General features: G+C 40.3%; 1 protein-coding gene and 1 long non-coding RNA gene across 6 annotated transcripts in view; both read left to right on the plus strand.

The window, feature by feature from the left end:
* The window catches only part of BMPER (BMP binding endothelial regulator), a 219,466-nt gene that overhangs the window by 33,101 nt on the left and 167,464 nt on the right, over nucleotides 1-18,901 (plus strand). The window lies entirely within an intron of this gene.
* LOC112479758 lies at nucleotides 7-10,982 on the plus strand. The gene is made up of 2 exons (XR_003046336.1): nucleotides 7-7,355; nucleotides 7,976-10,982. It is a non-coding gene; the product is annotated as an uncharacterized LOC112479758 (long non-coding RNA).

Below are 18,901 nucleotides of genomic sequence, written 5' to 3' on the forward strand. Positions count from 1 at the left end.
CCCAGTTATTGTTGTATACATAAATGGGGGTGAGGAGACTTGAGCCCCAAGAACTGGCTAGCCACCTCCCATCATAAGTCAAACTAAGTTGGGACTTAGCTTTTTCCTTTCTAACTTCTCTTCTTCCTTCCTTTCTCTAGCATAATTCTTTTTAATTTTACCTTTAGTTAGATAACTACTACATTAATGTATTATCAAACTGCAGCATTTAAACAATAAAGGGGAAAAATCAATTAAATTCAGAATATAGGCTAGATTAAGGAAGGGGGGATATTTTACTTGCCTCTTCTATCCAAGAATGACTTTTCAATGAGAAATACCATTAGCATCATCTTCATCATCATAATTATCAAACTCTCTCCACAACTGAAGACTTCAAAGGCTCTCTGGCTTTATGACCTTTTGTTTGTTTTGTTACTTTCAATGTGGAGGAAGCAAGGAGAGAAATCACATTATAAACCTGTTCTTTCTTGGATAGTCTACTAAGAAATTTTAGCCAATTAAAATTCCCATATGATGCTATGTTTGTGTTTATATTTTATCCTATGTGAGCTACCATGCATTTGGGCTACTTCTGTAACTAGTGTCCGCAGTTTATTTACAACTATATGGAACCTAATTTCATTCCTTACAGAAGTTTATATTTATTGCATCTTGGGCTTTATGACGATGGCCATTCTTTATGGTTTTTTTTCAAGTCATTCTCATTGTTCATTTGAGGCCAGGCTCTTAGTCACTTTCTGTTTAGTGTTGTAGAAGCCTTGTGGATTGCGAGGTGTGAATTTTTTGGTTGATTTTAAGACCTTTACTCTTACCTATTATCTTCATACAGTCCCACAGGGACTCGTTTTCCCACGATGTCAGTTTATGCTCATCACTTACTCCTCACAGCAGCAGGCAATTTCTGTCTTTCTCATTTCACATATGAGGAAACTGAGGGCCCAAAGAAGTTACATCATACATTTGCCAAGAAGTTAGCCACCTAAAGATAAACCAAAAGGGTGTCTACGCCCTCAAGAGATTGCTCTGCTCAGGGCAGGGACAATGAAATAGCATCCATGGGGGAGGTTCTCCAGGGGAGGTATGCCGAATTTGGAGGGAAGGGACAGAGGACAGCTCGCGGGCCAGGAGTGTGCAGGGAAAGGCTTTCTGGAAGAAGTACCACATTTTCCTCAATAGGAAGGAATTAATCACTTCCAAAAAGGGCGATGCTGGCCAGGGAAGGCTCCTCAGTGGAAATGGCAATGCACACAAAGGCATGCACACTGCCTGCCACTCACCATCACCTAGGGACTTTGTTAAAATACCAGTTCCTGGGCTTCCCTCCAGATCAATTGAATTCAGACAAATCTGGAATAAGTTTTTGCTTGTAAGTTGTTGACTGTTTGGAGATCGGTCAGATGAAAAGGTGACAGAATCCTATCTAGACTTCTACTTATTTTCCTCTGAAAGAGACATTGATATTGAAAAGGAAGCACTAGAGTAAATCTGCTTGAGGACAGAAATACGAGAACTCATATTTTCAAAAGGATTCTTAAGGTGTGTGTGTGTGTATGTGTGTGTGTGCATCTGTGTTCCTCTTTGCTTCAATCAGATTACTCATATGATTCATTCATTCATTCATGCAACAGCATTTGCTAATCCACCTGCCAGGTATTTATGGGATGGCATTGATTACCAATTGTTCTTGACTTTTATGAAGCCAGAATATTCTTTAAAAAAAAAAAGTAAGTAAATTATAACTAATTCATCTCAAGGAATGTTTTAGTGTACTTTTCAGATTATTTTATGCTAATAATGGTTATAAATTTTTACCCGACTGCCTAACAACTATGTAAAAAGATTAATCTAATTTGAAAAAACTAAATATCGTTTGATGAAAACAAATGAGATCATTGAGAGTCAAACAGATGGTTTTGGCAGCTTTTCTGTATTTACTTGGACTGAGAATCACCCTTTAATTTGGGGTTCTTTCATGAACAATAATGTATTTGTTATCTCAGTATGTTTCTTATTAGTGGATCACAAACAAATAAGATGTATTTCAAACATAGGTCAAATTCCATCCTCTTCCTTCATATAGAACATAAGATATTAATTGTCCTTGATGAAAGATATAAGAAAATAGTCTTTCATTTGTCAAGTGGGCTTTTTCCACAATCTTGTTTTTTATTTCTCTGTGCTATATCTTGTTTTTCAAATGGTTGTAATTCCACGGGTTACATTTTAAAGAATTTCACTTCTGTATTTGATTTTAAAGATATCTTATGATGTCTCAGAAAATGAAAGGAAAGAAGCAAAATATAAATATTTCCACACTGGTTTCCCAAATCAGGACAGCCATCCTATGTTCCGATAAATAACAATTGGAGAGTAAAGCACACATGGAGGATTTCAATGGATTGGGCTTATGTATACAGACCAAGTACTGGCCAAAGTAAAAGGGAACTCCGAATAATGGTGTACAAAGTCGAGCCCTATGAATTATAGCTTGCCTTTCATGCAGTTCAAGGTCATGAAATAAGGGGCTTCCTCTCAGTGTTGCCTTGAGAATGAACTGGAAGACACCGTTCCTTTCAAAATATTGCTGTGTGGCTGTTTTGAAGGCAGGTGGCGGGGAGAAGGAGGTAGGTCAGCCACTTACCATACTTACCATATAGAGGACTGAGCACTAAAAAAAAAAAATGTTAAAAAAAAACCCCAATCACACTCTCTTTGTTGATAGAATAAATTGTCTTATTGTTTAAATGTTTTAAGATGGAAAGGCTGAGTTAGCCATGTATGTGTCAATCTGTTTGTTTTTAACCAGCTTCTTTTGGCAATTATCACCGTGCATCGTCTGCTGCCCACACAAGAGAGTGACTCTTTCTTCAACTTCTGTTTTCCTTTCTTTTAGTCACAGCCAAATTCATTGGTAGTCATCATATATGATGTCCTGGATGCAGTTTGCCACAGGTTTCACATCCCAATAAAGGAGGGACCTGCCCTAAGGTTAATGCTCTCTCAGTCATCCGAATTATGCTGTGAACTAGATTTAGAGACTATTTTGAAATAGACAAATCCCGGTCTTTAGGTGTTCATAGGTATTGTTGTATTCGCCCCTGAAGTGGTGGTAGCTGTTATTCTGATTCCACAGATGGGGAAACACAGATGCTCTGGGAGGTAAAGTGATGTTTTTCAAGATCACACAGTAGCGTCAAGTTGCAGGACTCAGATTCCAAAGGCTAATTCTTCTTCCTGCCGTCACCACCAGCCTGGGAGATCAGAAGGAGGGAGGAGAGACCTGGAGAGTTAGGAGGGCTCAGGAGATAGAAGCGTGAGAGAAGCACTGGCTTCAGTTTCTGCCTGCACGAGCCTCGTCTGCTGCATCCCTTCTCCCTCCATGGATTTTTATAGCCTGGGTAGACCAGCAGTTTCAAAGGAAGTATTGAAAGGCAGCGAAGCTTTGTGGAGATGATGAAGACAACATCTGGCTTAGGAAGTAGTGACTTTTCTTACTAACTGACATTTTTGGGGGACTCCCCGACTTAATTTTCATTTCCTCTTCAGTATCCATGACTGTTTATACTGCAGTAATGTCCCAGTGAGATGAGCTTTAGTTTTTTGTAAGTATTACGTGTGCCTGGTTTCATAAAATACTTTTAATGGACAATGCATCCAGACAATTAAAAGTATACAGAAGCATTTATTGTAAGAGTAAGGCTTCCAGCCACTCTTGACCTTATTTATCTTGTGACTTTTCCTGGAGACAACCATTTACCAGATTTTGGGGGATCCTTCCTGAGCCAGCATTTGCATATTGTGTGTGTCCCAACCACTTAGGAGTCTCTTCTAGCTTTACTCTTACTGTTTTAATGCTGAGACTCTGATCTATCAGTCAAAACATTTCGGAAAAGTATGTTCCCACCATCGAGCTATTCAACTGCAGGGCCACTACTATATTTACCACGACTTTGAGCTCAGGAGAATTTGTGATGTGTTCCTTGATGAAAATTATTAGATAATGGAATGCCTGTGTATATATTTTAACCGATAACTATTTTTGCCTTTAACAAGATGACTAATTTTATCTACCCATTCCCAGAAATTTGAAAGGGGGTTTTTAATATGTTTTTAAAGACAAGAAAAACAATGGGAAATTAGATGGGCTTCTTTTTTGCCCTCCTTTTCTCTAACTGAAAAAAGATGTAGACAACGTTATATTTCATGGATTGATTTCCCATAATATAAACCAGGCTATTCTGGCATTTGAATAAAAATGACCTTACTATTTGTTTGAAAAGATTTTGTGAATATTAAAATCATACTCTAAAAAATCTGTTTTTGTTATTAAAGCTAGTAAGAAAACTTCAAACAGAAATCCGCTTTCCCTGTCAAATTTGTCCCAATTTACTTATTCGGGGCCTCTGCTTTTTAGATTCTGTAGGATTTTGGAAAGCAGTTTAAGCGGAGAGTTTGTGGTTGCCTTTACGTTAGAAGATTCGATTTCCAAGACTTGCTGCTGACTTAGGGCACATCAGTTTTCACTTTTCTAATGTGGGCAAGTTGAGAATGTACCTTATTGTGACAGAGGAAGCCGGTAGCCCTGGTCTCCCTTTTGAGTCACATGCAAAGTGCTGTAATCGGACATGGACCTGGTATCCATAATAGAACCTGAGTGTCCTCTCCAGCTGCCACCAGCCTAACAGAGCTGCCTTCAGCTACTGATGTCCAGTCTATTTATTTTCTATTGGTACATAATGAGTTATGGCAAATTTAGTGGCCTAAAATAACACTCATGTATTATTAGACAGTTTCCAAGGGTTAAGGTTCTGGACATGGCCTTGGCTGGATCTCACAAGGCTGCAGAAAAGGTCAGCCAGGGCTGGGTCTCATCTGAGGCTCAAGGTCATCTTCTAAGCTCAGGCATGTTGTAGTTAGTAGCATTTAGTTCCATGTGGCTGTAGAATGGCTTGCTTCTTCAGGGCCAGCAGGAGAGCATCTTTTTGACCTCTAGATGCTTTTTAAGGGCTCACCTTTTTGGTCAGGTCCACTTAGGACAATTTCCCTCTTTAATAAATCAAATTGATTAAGAATCTTAATTACACCTGCAAAATCTCTTCATCTTTGCCACATGACATAACCTAACCATGGGAGTGATGTCCATCACATTCACAGGTCTTGCTCAGGCCCAGGGGCAGAGGATTACACAAGGTGGGTATATCAGGGAGTGGACATCTTCGAGACCACCTTAGAGTTCTCCCAACCATGCTCAGAGCAGCTCTGGGATGCATGGCAGGTAGAAGTTTCCATGGAGCCTGGAGCCTAGAGCTGGAAGATAGCTTACAGATCGCTGCACACAGTAAGTGCTAGCAAGTGCACCCTCTTGGCCATTTCCTCTCCTCTGATTAGGTGGCCCCTGAGCCTTGCGAAATCTGGCTTCTGCTTCTCCTCTAGCCTCTTCTTGTTCTGGACTCCTCCAGGTCGGAGACTTTCTTTTGCGTCTCCCACTATTCTGTGCTCACTTTCTGCATGGGGCTTTGCACATACCGTTCCCTCTGCTTGGGCTGCTTTCTACCCTGTCATCTAGTCGACTCTTCCCCTTTCTTCACTTCTCACTTTAGACATGACTTCCTGGCCTCCCCGCTACTTGCCATAGAATTAAGGATCTCTCCTTCACACTCAGCACAATCGTCATTTAGCGTTTTGATTTCTGTAACTCCCGCTAAACTGGAGGTTCTGTGAGGTCAGAGTCTAACGTATTCTCAGTGCGATCATTGTGCTTGGCACACAGTAGTTATACCAGTGGAAATGCGTGCTCGTGGAAAAAGGGGAGTAAGCGAAAGGTAGGAAAATTGGGACCAAATTCTAGTCTTCCTAGTTCAGTACATGCCTCATGACGTCAACTGCATATCTAGTATATTACTATTGAGCCATATACATCTTAACACATCTTAAGTCCTTTCTGGAATTTTGCAAGGTCTAAAAAATTGTTGAGTGAGAATCGTTGGGAGAGAATAAGAGTGGATAAATAGGAATGAAAAATGACTGTCTATGAACCAGTTCCAGCTCCTGATACTTTACTATTTCTTCTCTGAAATTCCATAGAGGTTAAAAATATCCTTAAAATCACCATGGCCTAAGTGTATTTTCACCTGGCAGTGGCTGCAGTATATTTCAGTATACAGACATAGCGATAACCTAAATGTAATTTTTAATAGATCTTTCATTCTATTTTGCAAAGTTACCACATACTATTATGCAATTATGACTTCGGATTTCCTAGTTACCGTCATTTTGATATGATTATCATCTTCCTTGTATAACATTATATAAAACACCTTTAATTTGGCTTTGAGTTTTCTGTAGCTGATTTTAAAAGTATTCTTTTAATACTTGTAAAAGAACTTAAAAGTGACTGACTGTAACTTGCCTGCCATGCGGGGTAAACCGCTCTGCTCTCAAAGATGATTTCTCCCTTCCTGTTTTATATTTCACTATGGGGATGAAATCACGGTGCTGCTTATCATCTCAAAATGTCTTGCAATCCAAATATTTTTATCTCCTCCGAAGCTTCTATTGGCGTTGTTTCACCGAGTCGATCAAACTGAGAAAAACAAATCTAGGTATTCCAAGTGGAAAGTTGGAGTGTATCATCAGAAACTACAGGAAAGAAATGAGTTGACACAGTAGCCCCCACATCTGTCTAAGTTCTCTTTTATTTGCTGCTTAAGTTTGGCAACTGCAAAATCGAAGGTATGTCTGTATGTGTGACTTGTATATGCTTATGAAGATGCATGAATGTACATGCACCTATTTATTATTTTAAAAATGATCCTCATGCTGCAATTAGAACCCTTCTTATTGGGCTTTGATCAGAGAATAATCTCAGTCCCTTCAGAAGTTGGCCTTTTTTTTTTTTTTTTAAAGAACACATGCTCCAGGTTCCCTTTTGGAGAGGTATCTCATCTTGAGGGTGAATGTGCATTTGCCTGAGCATTCTTCTGCTAGCGAGGTGTATGTTTAACAGGCCTGATGTGATAATGAAGGTGAACAAAGTACATTGGTATGTCCATGAACTTGAGTGTCTCCTTTGCTCAGATGAGCTTATTTACCTCAGTGCCAGCTAATTATGTTTCCAGTAGCTTGGTGGTGAGAGGGCGCAAGATGTTTATCTGCAGACATGCTTGGGCATCTCCCAGCTGGTGTTTAACATGTGAGGCAGCCTTCCAATTCCTTGAGAATGTCTGGGCATCCCTTTGAGCCATACAGGCAGAGCGATCAGACTTAACAATGCACTTTGAGGTTTTGATATTTTAGGTTCTGGGGACTGTGGTCTGGGGACTGGCCAGCGTGATGAGGCTGTGAATGCAAAGGTAACAACTTCAGGCCTGACTTGTATGCTTATGAAGATGCATGAATGTACATGCACCTATTTATTATTTTAAAAATGATCCTCATGCTGCAATTAGAACCCTTCTTATTGGGCTTTGATCAGAGAATAATCTCAGTCCCTTCAGAAGTTGGCCTTTTTTTTTTTTTTTTTAAAGAACACATGCTCCAGGTTCCCTTTTGGAGAGGTATCTCATCTTGAGGGTGAATGTGCATTTGCCTGAGCATTCTTCTGCTAGCGAGGTGTATGTTTAACAGGCCTGATGTGATAATGAAGGTGAACAAAGTACATTGGTATGTCCATGAACTTGAGTGTCTCCTTTGCTCAGATGAGCTTATTTACCTCAGTGCCAGCTAATTATGTTTCCAGTAGCTTGGTGGTGAGAGGGCGCAAGATGTTTATCTGCAGACATGCTTGGGCATCTCCCAGCTGGTGTTTAACATGTGAGGCAGCCTTCCAATTCCTTGAGAATGTCTGGGCATCCCTTTGAGCCATACAGGCAGAGCGATCAGACTTAACAATGCACTTTGAGGTTTTGATATTTTAGGTTCTGGGGACTGTGGTCTGGGGACTGGCCAGCGTGATGAGGCTGTGAATGCAAAGGTAACAACTTCAGGCCTCTAGAAGCAAGGGCACATTGAGGTGCTGAGTGCGAACGCCAGGGTACTATTTTCAGGCACCTAGAGAGGGGACTTCTGTGCCTTGGAGGATAATCACAAAAGCCTTCAGTCATTTGAAGAATGAAGTGCAAGGGCATCAGACTTGAAATTAAATGTGGAATCAACTCCCTACTCTGCCACTTGTAGAGACTTGAGCTTTGCCAAGTGTAAGTCGAATCATACAATATTTATTGTTTCGTGTCAGGCTTATTTCATCTAACACGATGCCTTCAAGTTTCATTCATGTTGTAGCATGTGTCATGACTTCATTCATTTTTAAGGCTGAATAATATTCCATTGTACGTGTACACCACATTCTGTTTCTTCATTCATCAATGGACATTTGGGTTGTTTCCACTGGGCATCTATATTCTTAATTAGCCCCTGATGGTTCTGATGTTCAATGGGCTTGGGAGCCACTGGAATAAATATTCTTCTGGTTAAGTTATGAGTTTGTGTATACTAGGTTTAGAAGGAGGAAAGCCAGATATAATGTCAAAACTGAAAAGATATGACTACTGGTCTTCTTACGTATGTTATCTAGGTCTATAGAATAAACAGCATGACTCGATGCCAATAAAATATCCTAAACTCTAGCCAAATGTTCATGGTATGTTAGGAAGAGAAAAGGTTTCACAGAGCCAATAGCCTCTAAAGTTACAATAAATAGTTCCAGATACAGTGGCGTGCTGGAGTACTTATCTCCCCAACTCTGTGTCGTGATTTGTCAGTAGCTCAAAATTGAACATAATGGGAGGATTTATACCTTGGACATTGGAACGCTCTACAAAATCCGGGCTTTTCTCTCTCGTAGAGCCGGTTATTAAACATGAGCAGCACACCATTGATTCTATGTCCAGTGTTGGGTGTTTTTCTTCTTTTTAACAAGCACCACTAACCAAAGACATACAATTTAAAAAGATAAGCCTTTATGGACAAGTAAAACCCAGACATCCATGGTTCCTCTGATTCAGGACGTTCAGGAGGTTGATGGTACAGAGCTCCCAATGAGCACCTGTCCTTCACCTCCGCGTTGGGCGCGGTGGGGCTCATCCGCTGGTGAAGATTTCTCCTCCCTCCTCTCCAGGTGCAGTCCCGCCGGTCGGTGACTGCTTTTCTTGTCAGATATTGGGTGGTCTCTTCTACAGCTTCTGCCCATAGGTTAAGGTCTTTTTCCATTTTGTCTTGTTTGTAGAGAGGGTGAATTCTTCTCCTCAATGCCCTTCTCTACCCATGTTTCAAATGTAACAAAGATCTCTCTCTGATTTCATGGCATGAGATCGGAGGGCCCGCACACAGCCTTCCAGAAGACTCTGCAGATATGTTGAGCTGTTTAATCAGACACCCTTTCTGCTGGACGCACAGTTCTAAAACTATCCCAAGCAAATGAGGCTCAGCTCTAACTTTCTAGAAAAGAGCCCAGGTAAAGGAGGTGGCAGATTAGAGGAAAAAGATGGGCTGCAGGAATCTACACTTTTCAGACCCCCCTAGAATGCCCTTTGTTCTTGGACTGCTCTTTGACAAAATGTTTCTTAAAACTATGGACTTGGTAAACACAGTCAGGCTTCATGCTGCAGTGGAAGAGGCTCCTGGATGCTGTGTGCATCAAGTCTGATTTTCCCATATATGTAATTTTAAAAATGGTATAAAAAGGGGTATACCCACTAGGGGTATTTTGTAGACATAGACAAGTTTATTCTACAATAAAGAGGCAAAGGACCTTGAGTAGCTAAAACAAATTTGCAAAACAAGAATAAAAGTGGGAAGAGTCAGCCTACTCAATGTCAAGATTTAGAGCTACAGTAATAAAGACAGCGTGGTCTTGGCAGAGAGACAGATACATAAATCAATGAAACAAAATGGAGAACCCAGAAATACACATATGCCCACCTGATTTTTGATAAAGGGGCCAAGACAATTCAATGGAAGACTAATCTTTTCAATATATGGTGCTAGAAGAATTAGATACCCAAAATTAAAAAAATAATGTGATCTAAACCTCATATATTAAACAAAAATTAACTCAAAATTGATAATGGATTTAAATGTGAAACATAAAGCTATAAAATATGTATTAAAAGAATGTAGGAGAAAATCTTTGGGACCTAGAGTTGGGCAAAGAGTTTTTAGATTTGACACCAAAAGCGTTGTCCATAAAAAGGAAAAATTGATAAATTAGACTTCATTAAATTTTTTTTTCTTTGTGGAAGACCTTGTGAAGACAATAAAATCTAATTAGAAAATGGGAAAAAAGATATGAAGAGATATTCACCAAATACTAAATGCAGATGGCAGTAAGGCACATGAAAATATATTTAACATCTTTAGCCATTAGCAAAATGCAAATCAAAACCACAGTGAAATATCGCTACTCACTTATCAAAATAAATAGATTAAAGTATGATAACACCAAATGCTGGTGAAGATGTGGAAAATCTCTCACGTATTGCTGGTAAAAATGTCAAATGGTTCAGCCACTCTGGAAATCAGTATGGCAGTTTCTTATAGAACTAAACATACTCTTTCCATATAACCTAGAATTTGCACTCTTGGGCATTTGACTGAGCAGAATGAAAACTTTTGTTCACTCAAAATCCTGTACACAAATGTTCATAGCACCTTTAATCATAATAGGCAAAAAACCAGAAGTAATGCAGATGTCTTTTAATGGATGAATGCTTCCGAAAACGGTGGTACATCCATGTTATGGAATACGGCTTAGCGACGAAAAGGAACAAGCTATTGATCCATGCAACCAGTGCATGGAAAATAAGCTCTGTGAACTCACTCATGTCAGCTTCCTGATTTTGATATTGTGATTTGGTAGGGCAAGGTATTAACATCAGGGAGGCTGGTGAAGGGTGTGTGGAATCTCCCTGTATATTTTTTGTACTTTCCTGTGAATCTATAGTTATAACAAAAAGTAAAATAAAAAGGGAGGTGGTAAAATATTTCTGACTTTTTTTTGCAGTGAGTTCAAAACATCCCGTTTAATCAACCATAAAGATCACATCTGTGTAATATGCTTCCCACAGTATAAAAATTGTGCCAGGCAATACATTAATCCCACAAAATGGCATTTCATATGTGTGTTGTACATAACTCATTTCTTCTTTATGCTCCTTAAAAAGATTTTCACTGATGTCTTTGAAATTACTGTGGAGAAGCTGAGAGTTCAATTCATGATGTTTTGTCTGTAACCACCATATTCATGTTTTTGTCTGTAGCCACCATAATTTATTATGAGGCTGTCAGTTGTTTTGCTGTCTTCAAACAAATTTTATCTTCTCAAGCTGCTACCATGCACTCCAAACTGTGAAACATGTTTCTATTTTTGAAAAAAAAAAAATGCATAGATCCAAACTGAGATGTTTGAATTTGATCTATCGATCTCTTATTATTTGCTGCTTCTTAGTGTCAGACGCCCTGTGCCTAGCATGATGGGTAGCCAAAGGTGCAGATGTTTAGAATGGTTTCAGCATAAATCCACAAAACCAGGTCTTGCCCCTTCGGCCACAGGACCTGCATTTTACTTTGCCATATTGGTTTTCAGACATCATTAGAACATGATGTGACAGTATTACTAAAAGGCAGCTTATCATCTTCCCCAGGGGACTCATTTTTAGTCTTGAAACTCCCACTTTCTGAGCTGCTTCCGGGTGCCTGGCAGGACCCAGAGAACAGATGGAACGTGGGTTTTGGAGGAAGATAAAAAAAGTGGCTATGTGACCCGGACAAAGTAATTTAGCTTTTGTAATCTTGATTTCCTCATTTTAAAATCTAGGGCTTAAAATATTTGTGGGGGGGGAAAAATAAAAAAACACCTTCTGTCCAGAGAGCATTTGATGAGAATGACCTCAGGTCACATGTGATGACGCCAAGCACAGTGCCTCACTCACCTATAATAATTATGCAGATTTTCATTTTCTCTCTTCTTTCCTTTTCTCCTATGGGAGGATTATTTACCTAATATTAGTGAAAATATCTTTTGGAACAGTGACATTTTCCTGCCCACGTCAGAAAACCAGTCTTATGACTTTGTAGGATAGTCTCTCCCATTTTTTCTTCCTTTTCCATTTTTGCTCAGTGCAAGGTCAACTCCGTCCTTTCTCCTTTGCCTGTCGAGAGGCAATGGGTGTCGGCCACTGGACAATGGGGTGCAGAGGGCTGAACGGCTGCTGCAGTGCTGATTTTGCCCAGAGGTAGAGGCTTTCCCACATTTAGAAGTGTTTATGGTAAGAACAGATCAGATGCAGGAATGTCAGGTGATGTGGCTCCTATAAAAAAGTTGTCGCAAGTATTTTTCTTCCTTAATGCATGGCATGTTTCCTTTGCTGTATTAATTATATTAAAAGTTTAAAAGCATATTTTATTGGATAGAATCCTAAATTATTTATGGCTCATAGAATCTGCGTTATTATCTAAATATCAATGCCAGACATCGTATGTATTCTAATCCTATGAGGTTATAGACTGGTTCTGTAAGCCACAATCTCATCCATTTACAGTCTTCAGTAAACACATAGACTTGAAGTCCCATGGAGATTTTGCGTTCCTCTCTATCGGTGAAGTGAGCTGAATTTGCAAGTCATCTGTACTCATCTGATAGTTCTGTGTATTTGGGATTTTATTCATAAAGCCATAAAAATTAAGTAAAATAGCTTTTTAACATTTATGTTTCTATTGTCGATTATTTCATTTCATTCATATATTTAATTCCTAATTAAAAAACAAAACAAAAAGAGCTATTAAAAAAATGTCATGGCAGGGGGGCACACCTCACTCTTGAAAAACTCAGTTCATGGGTCTGATTCTTTCTCTTGGGATTGAGGAAATGGTTTAGCTGTAAAGTTCCCATTAGCCAGAAAAAAGCAAAATTGCCTGCAGGATTCATGGTAGGTATAGCCTTGAAGAGTAATAAAAGCTTGTTTTAAATGAACTCCTAAGGACACGAGTTAAGCCCTAGAATGGCTAGTCAGATTTTATGTTTATCCCCTTTGATTGTACTTCCATATGTTTCTGGAGAACAGTCTCTGAAAAGTGGTTCATTAAAAAAATTGTATTGGGTTGGGGTAATTTGGGGCTTATTGACCAAGTCTAGGGGGTGGGGTGCCCTATCAGGTGGCCCGGAAGCAGCAAAGAATGATAGACCTGTCTGCTCTGTGTCTCTGGTCCATGTGGCATGAGCTGACTTCAAAGACCCCAAGTTTGGTTTAATTTAAGTAAATATGACCATTTGCACGCTGACCCTGCCCCCGCAAAGACAAGAATAAACCACTAATTTGGGGGACCAAAGTGGGTTTTGGAAAGGAAAGGCATCCTCCTGAAAATTATCTTAAGATTTGTCTTGAACAGCACGGGAAGATGGGCCAAGAAAGTGTCAATATGCTTCTCATTTCTAAGGTTTGGTAGGCGCTGGGGCACTCACGGACTTTCCTTCATTGTGGCCAACCGCAGCCTACTTGGCCCATGGAGGAAGGGGGTGAGTGTTAGAAGAGACAGACCTTGACTTCTGAGTTGGTCCAAGAAAGCTTTGCCGTTTCTGAAGGTGGAACAGTGAACTGAACTGGTCCACCTGTGAAGAAGAGAGTCCAGGGGGTGTGGGAGATGCCGCCCTATTTATGTTCTTTCTCTGTGGTTTCCAGGAATAGCTGTGTGTGCTGGATATTACCAGCGAAATTAAATATTTATTAAGTACCTGCTACATATAAAGTACTGTAAAGGACCTAGAAATGGACGTTCGAGAGGCCGAGTGTGCAGGGACAAAGAGCACAGGAGCTCACTATGAGAGCAGAGGGCGTCACAGAGGCCATGACAGTGAAGGAAGAGTTAGCTAGGCAAAGAAGGAGAGCCTGGGCGACCTGTACGTCATTGTGGGGATGATGGAGATGGAGGAAATGGATAAGATCCGGGGTTTTCAGGAATGGACCAGCATTTGCAAAACCACAGGATGAGATCTTCTGGCCATACTGGGGGGAATTCTAAGTGCAGCATGTCTGTGGTTTGGGAAGTTTGGGAGCAGCAGATAAGAGATTAAGTGAGGCAAGGCCGACTGAGAACTGTATATGCTAAGTTTGAATTTTATAGTAAATGTCAGTGATTTTTCAGTCCTGGCTGCAATTAGATTCCTCTTCCACCGTCTACTTCCGGAGACTCTGATCAGTAGTAAGTAGGTCTGGAGAAGAAAGGTTAGGGACAGGTACCAGTCTATACCTCAACCAGGTTGAGGACCATCAGTCATTGATAGTTCAAGTATGCAAACGAGGTACTGAGATGTGGGTTTAAAAGAGCACACACTGGTAGCTGCGCGAGATACTTGAAAAAGGCCTCTGTCCTTTCCAGGAGAAATAGTCAGCGAACCTGTTTTGAGAGCCCAGGTGAGAAATAACCAGCAGCTATGTCGAGGCAGGTGTGAGGGGGTGAGCAGATAATTGGAAGAGAGCGTCTAGACGGTGCACGGGGTTTGGCGCAAGAAGAAAAGCATGGCCGCACTGCCACAGAGAAGTCCTATGAGGTAAAGACTGAACGTCCTTGGATTGGGCACTCAGTAGGCAGCTGCAGCCTGAGCGGGCGATGTTTCAGTGGAGGGGGAAGCCGGATCGCTCTGATGGAAGCACTTGCACCTGTTTTAAAAAGCATTCAAGTTCATTATGATTAGGGAAAGGGAGGTAACTCAGGGACCTAGATGGTGTTCCAGGAATGAAGGGAAAGGGCTGGAAAGGTAGGTCGGGGCCCAGTTATGAGGCTTTCGGGTGCCAGGGGTGGAGTGTTCAGTAGTTATGAGATCCAGTGCTCTGCTCTTACTTAGGCTGAAGTTAATTTGAGAAATGAATGACTTAAGATTAGGAGGGTGAAAGTAGGTGGAGCTAAGGCTCATTAGAAGGCCAATGCCATTTTTTATAGTCCCGATGATGTTTAACAGCTATTTTAACAACGGAATGATGAAAATGTGTGATATTCTCTCCCTTGGGATAATGTGGCCACTTAAAAAGCTCATAACTAATAAGAAAAATGAGTTTTATTGCTTAATTGTGGATTCGATTTATTTGTTATTCCTGCTTCCATTGCCCTGCATTTCGAGTCGGCGAGTTGATTAGGCCAAGTTTCTCTAAGAGTATGTATGTTTAAAAAATATATGCTCTAAAGTTCTTCTCCACCCTGAAAATGTTTGACATAAAAAAAAGCCAAAACACATATAAGAAAAAAGCATAGCTAGTTTAGGCTCGTTTTTGTATTTCTTCAGTTTTGTAAAGAGGAACTATTTGGGGCGATGTCCGATGTTAGATCAGGGTTTCTCAACCCTGGCACGATTGACATGTGGAACTGGTTGATTATTTGTTGTAAACTGTAGAGTGCTTAGCAGCCTCCTGGCCTCTACCCACTGGTTGTTTGTGGCACCTTTATCCCCCAGCTGTGACAACCGAAAATATCAAAGTCCCCTGGGTGGGGGATGGGAGATGGCAAAATTGCCCTCTACTGAGAACTGTTGGTTTAAATAGAGTGTAGCGATTTTATCAGAAAATAACCACTTCCTCTGGCTGCAGTACGGGTGGTTATATTGAAGCTTGTGGAATCTGAAAAGCTTGTTATCGCCAGAAGAACACTAATGAATGTTTATAAATTCCTTTGTAGAAAGTTTATTTAAAAATATTTAAAGAAAAGGGAAAAGCTGCTTTACTGCTTGCTTAACCATTCCTTCGTAACCCCACTTAGCCATTCTTCTATTTAGTTCCTGGATCTGCTCTCATGTACTTTTCTAAGGCCGGCACTGACTTTTCTCCTGGGCTTTTACGTCTTCAGTACAGAGGATATCGCGAATTAGAAATTGCCCAAATAATACCGCTAGTTTGGACCTGGATGTGAAAATACGGATTCCATGAGGGAGCTGGATTCTAGTATTAGTGTCAGACCCAGCGCCTTCTGAGTCTGAACAAGCCGCTTTGATTTTTCTTTGCGAACTTTTCATCTGCGAAATGAAGAAGATAATCTACATTATCTGAAAGTTTGCTTCTATTTCTAAACATTTAAGATTGAAATATTTCGATTATTTCTTTGGGTGGGTCCTGACCCCACAACATTTCCCCCAATGCAGTCTGACCCAAGGTGTTCTCTGCAGGTCACCAGTAACCCATCGACTGCAAGGCTGGTCCATGATGAATTAAGTACAGAAATGGAAAGTAAACAATTAGAAATGTTTCTTATAATTCAAAGAGTAATTCTATGCCAGTTACACATAATAATAAAAAACAAATTGAGCTTACATTTTGTCCTAGACTTTCAAATTTAATTTTTCTAGTAATTCATTTTTATTATAATCTATAAAACTATCAGTCTGCACTGAATTGGAAGAACAGAGATAGAACAAACTATTTCACCAGAGCTGGTTTGCGAAACACTGTCTCATATAGGAAAATTTTTCTCACCTCTCTTTCTACCTGGCCAGTAAGAGATATTTAGTATATTCTTCCTGTGGAGTTTAACCGATTTCCCGTTTGTCCCAAGAATACTCGCTGGCGGCACTGGCGGCTGGGACGTTTAACCCCGAGACAACTCGCGAATCACAGTCCGAACCTCACCCCCAAAGTTTGGCACAAAATGTCTTGCTTTTACGATTATTTTCCTATCACCCTAGTATATCGATAGTCTTTGGAAACAAATGACATCATTCTATTTATAGCATCCTATTTTTAGTAGTGGTATTTCCATTTACAAAATATTGTAATTCTCGGTTGCTGAAAATGTCAAATCCTAGAATACGCAGAGCTCCTACACGTGATGTTAACGCTGGCGGTGAGCTGCACTTTTTTTTTTTTTTCTAAATAGGAAAAGGATCAAATAAAAAGGGGGGGGGGCAGGATATTGCCTGTCTGCCATTTTAGTAGCACAAAGTTGGTGGCCAATAGATTTATTCTAAAGAAATTTGCCTTATAGCAAATAAGAAGTATATCTAGACTTCATGTAATGTTCTTTTTAATTGTATGTATATGTGTCTTTACGTGGCTCATGTTAGTGTCTTGCATCAAGATAACGTGTTTATCTTAGAATATGAACCCGAGGATCAGTCAACGTGTCCTTTTTTTAATGACGTAATTCCCTAGAATCCCTTTACATATGAAATCTACTACAACGCTTGGTGTCCTGGAGTCTCCATAACTAGCCGATGCTGATGAGGGTAGACAAAGAAGGAAAAGGTATGGATTATACTCTCTAAAGAGATTATTACAGATGTTTTTGAGTCTCTTCTATCATTCGAACTCCTCCAACATTTGGGAAAATTTATTATAGGGACTCAGGTGTGGTAGACTGATGTGTAAACGGGAGCAGTCAAGCAAAGAAGCACTCTACAACTTGACCTTGGTCTTTACATGTTGAAATTGGGTGGAGGAGCCAGACTTCCAACTGACAGTTATTTGAAGCCAAAAACCTTGCTGGGTTCCCTGCACTGAGGACCACTTGTTCCAGTACCTTTTATCCCATATTGAGCGGAATAATTCAGAGAGGCCTGTCACACCCCTGGGAGCCGCGTGCACGTGACCTGGCATTGTTACGATCTGTGTCTTGGCCCGCAGTTCCTCCTCGGGCTCTATGGATCGAGTAGTTCGCTTCCTCCTCCACAGGAAAAAGGCAAGAGCTTTGCCTGCCCTATTAGCAGCGTAAAATCACTCTTTCTTGTAGTTTTTTTTTTTAATCCAAAGGATGAAAATATATAACGTATTTGGAAACTGCACTGGCAGGCTTGGCAGGCGTTTCATATTTACTTGGACTTCACATGAATTGGATTTGGTCCTCTGATTTCCCCGCCTCCATCTCTCAGAACAAGTTATTTATTACTCGAGTGAGTCTGTGTTAGCGGATCAGACATGCACATGGCACGTCTATTGTAAGTGTGTTTGTTCGGTAAGATTTATGCTTGCCCAAATTGTTTTATATTGGTTTTCATTGTTGAAAATTCACTGTATTCATTCTTGGTTTGGCCTAAGTATTTGTAATGTGCGAGGGGTTCCCGTGGTTGAACATTTTATCGCCGTAACACTTTATGCAAAGGAAATTAAAAAATATATAGTGAAAGCATTTCCCTAATATGTTTCCAATCAGCTGTGCACTTTAGTAATTTGATTTGTGGGAGCTCGAGAGGGGAGTGCTGCCGAGATCTTTTCAGTCATTCATAACTCTCTGCGAATTCACATCGTGGTTCCAAGTTTACGAAAATGTCTATTGACATTTTCTTAAGTCTTTCATTATTCTGTTTATACATATTAAGAGCATTTTTTAAAAAAAAATTATTACCATAGCAGTATCTAAAAGAATTTAGGGAAGGAGACAAGTCTCCTCTCTGTTTCTCGGACAAGAAAAACTGATGTAAATTGAAGTCGATCAGCTTGCCAGAAGTCAATCGTTGGTACACACAGGCAGTCCCCTTTACCTCTGAATCATCCCCACGTGTGTGTTCCTGCTCTGCATTGCCTGGTTGGCTCCTAATAACCTACTACGCAGTGACTCGAGACATAGCCAGGTGTATCTTCCCCAGAAGCGTGACACACAGGTTGGAGGGTGCTATTCGGACCAACTAAATCAAGATCTAGGCTGTGATCTCCACACCGTTATATCTTTGGCTCTTTCTGCAGGGACTTAAGCTAACTGGCTCGTTGCCTCTTTTCAGGGTCTCTGGCCTTTGACTTCTGGTTTTTCCAGTGGCTGATTATGACTTCTGTTTTGGCTAGTGAATTAGGATGTGATAATCCATACATTGATGGTTTCGGATTTCCTTAATCTAGTTCTCAACCTAAAAGTGAAATGTGAAACCTTAGCTCTTAGTGTTGAGAGGCCAGACTTGGAAGAGTTCATCTGGTGAAGACAGAGGTTTGTCGAG

The sequence above is a fragment of the Pteropus alecto genome, unplaced genomic scaffold (genome assembly GCF_000325575.1).
Source record: "Pteropus alecto unplaced genomic scaffold, ASM32557v1 scaffold21, whole genome shotgun sequence".
Lineage (NCBI taxonomy): Eukaryota > Metazoa > Chordata > Mammalia > Chiroptera > Pteropodidae > Pteropus > Pteropus alecto.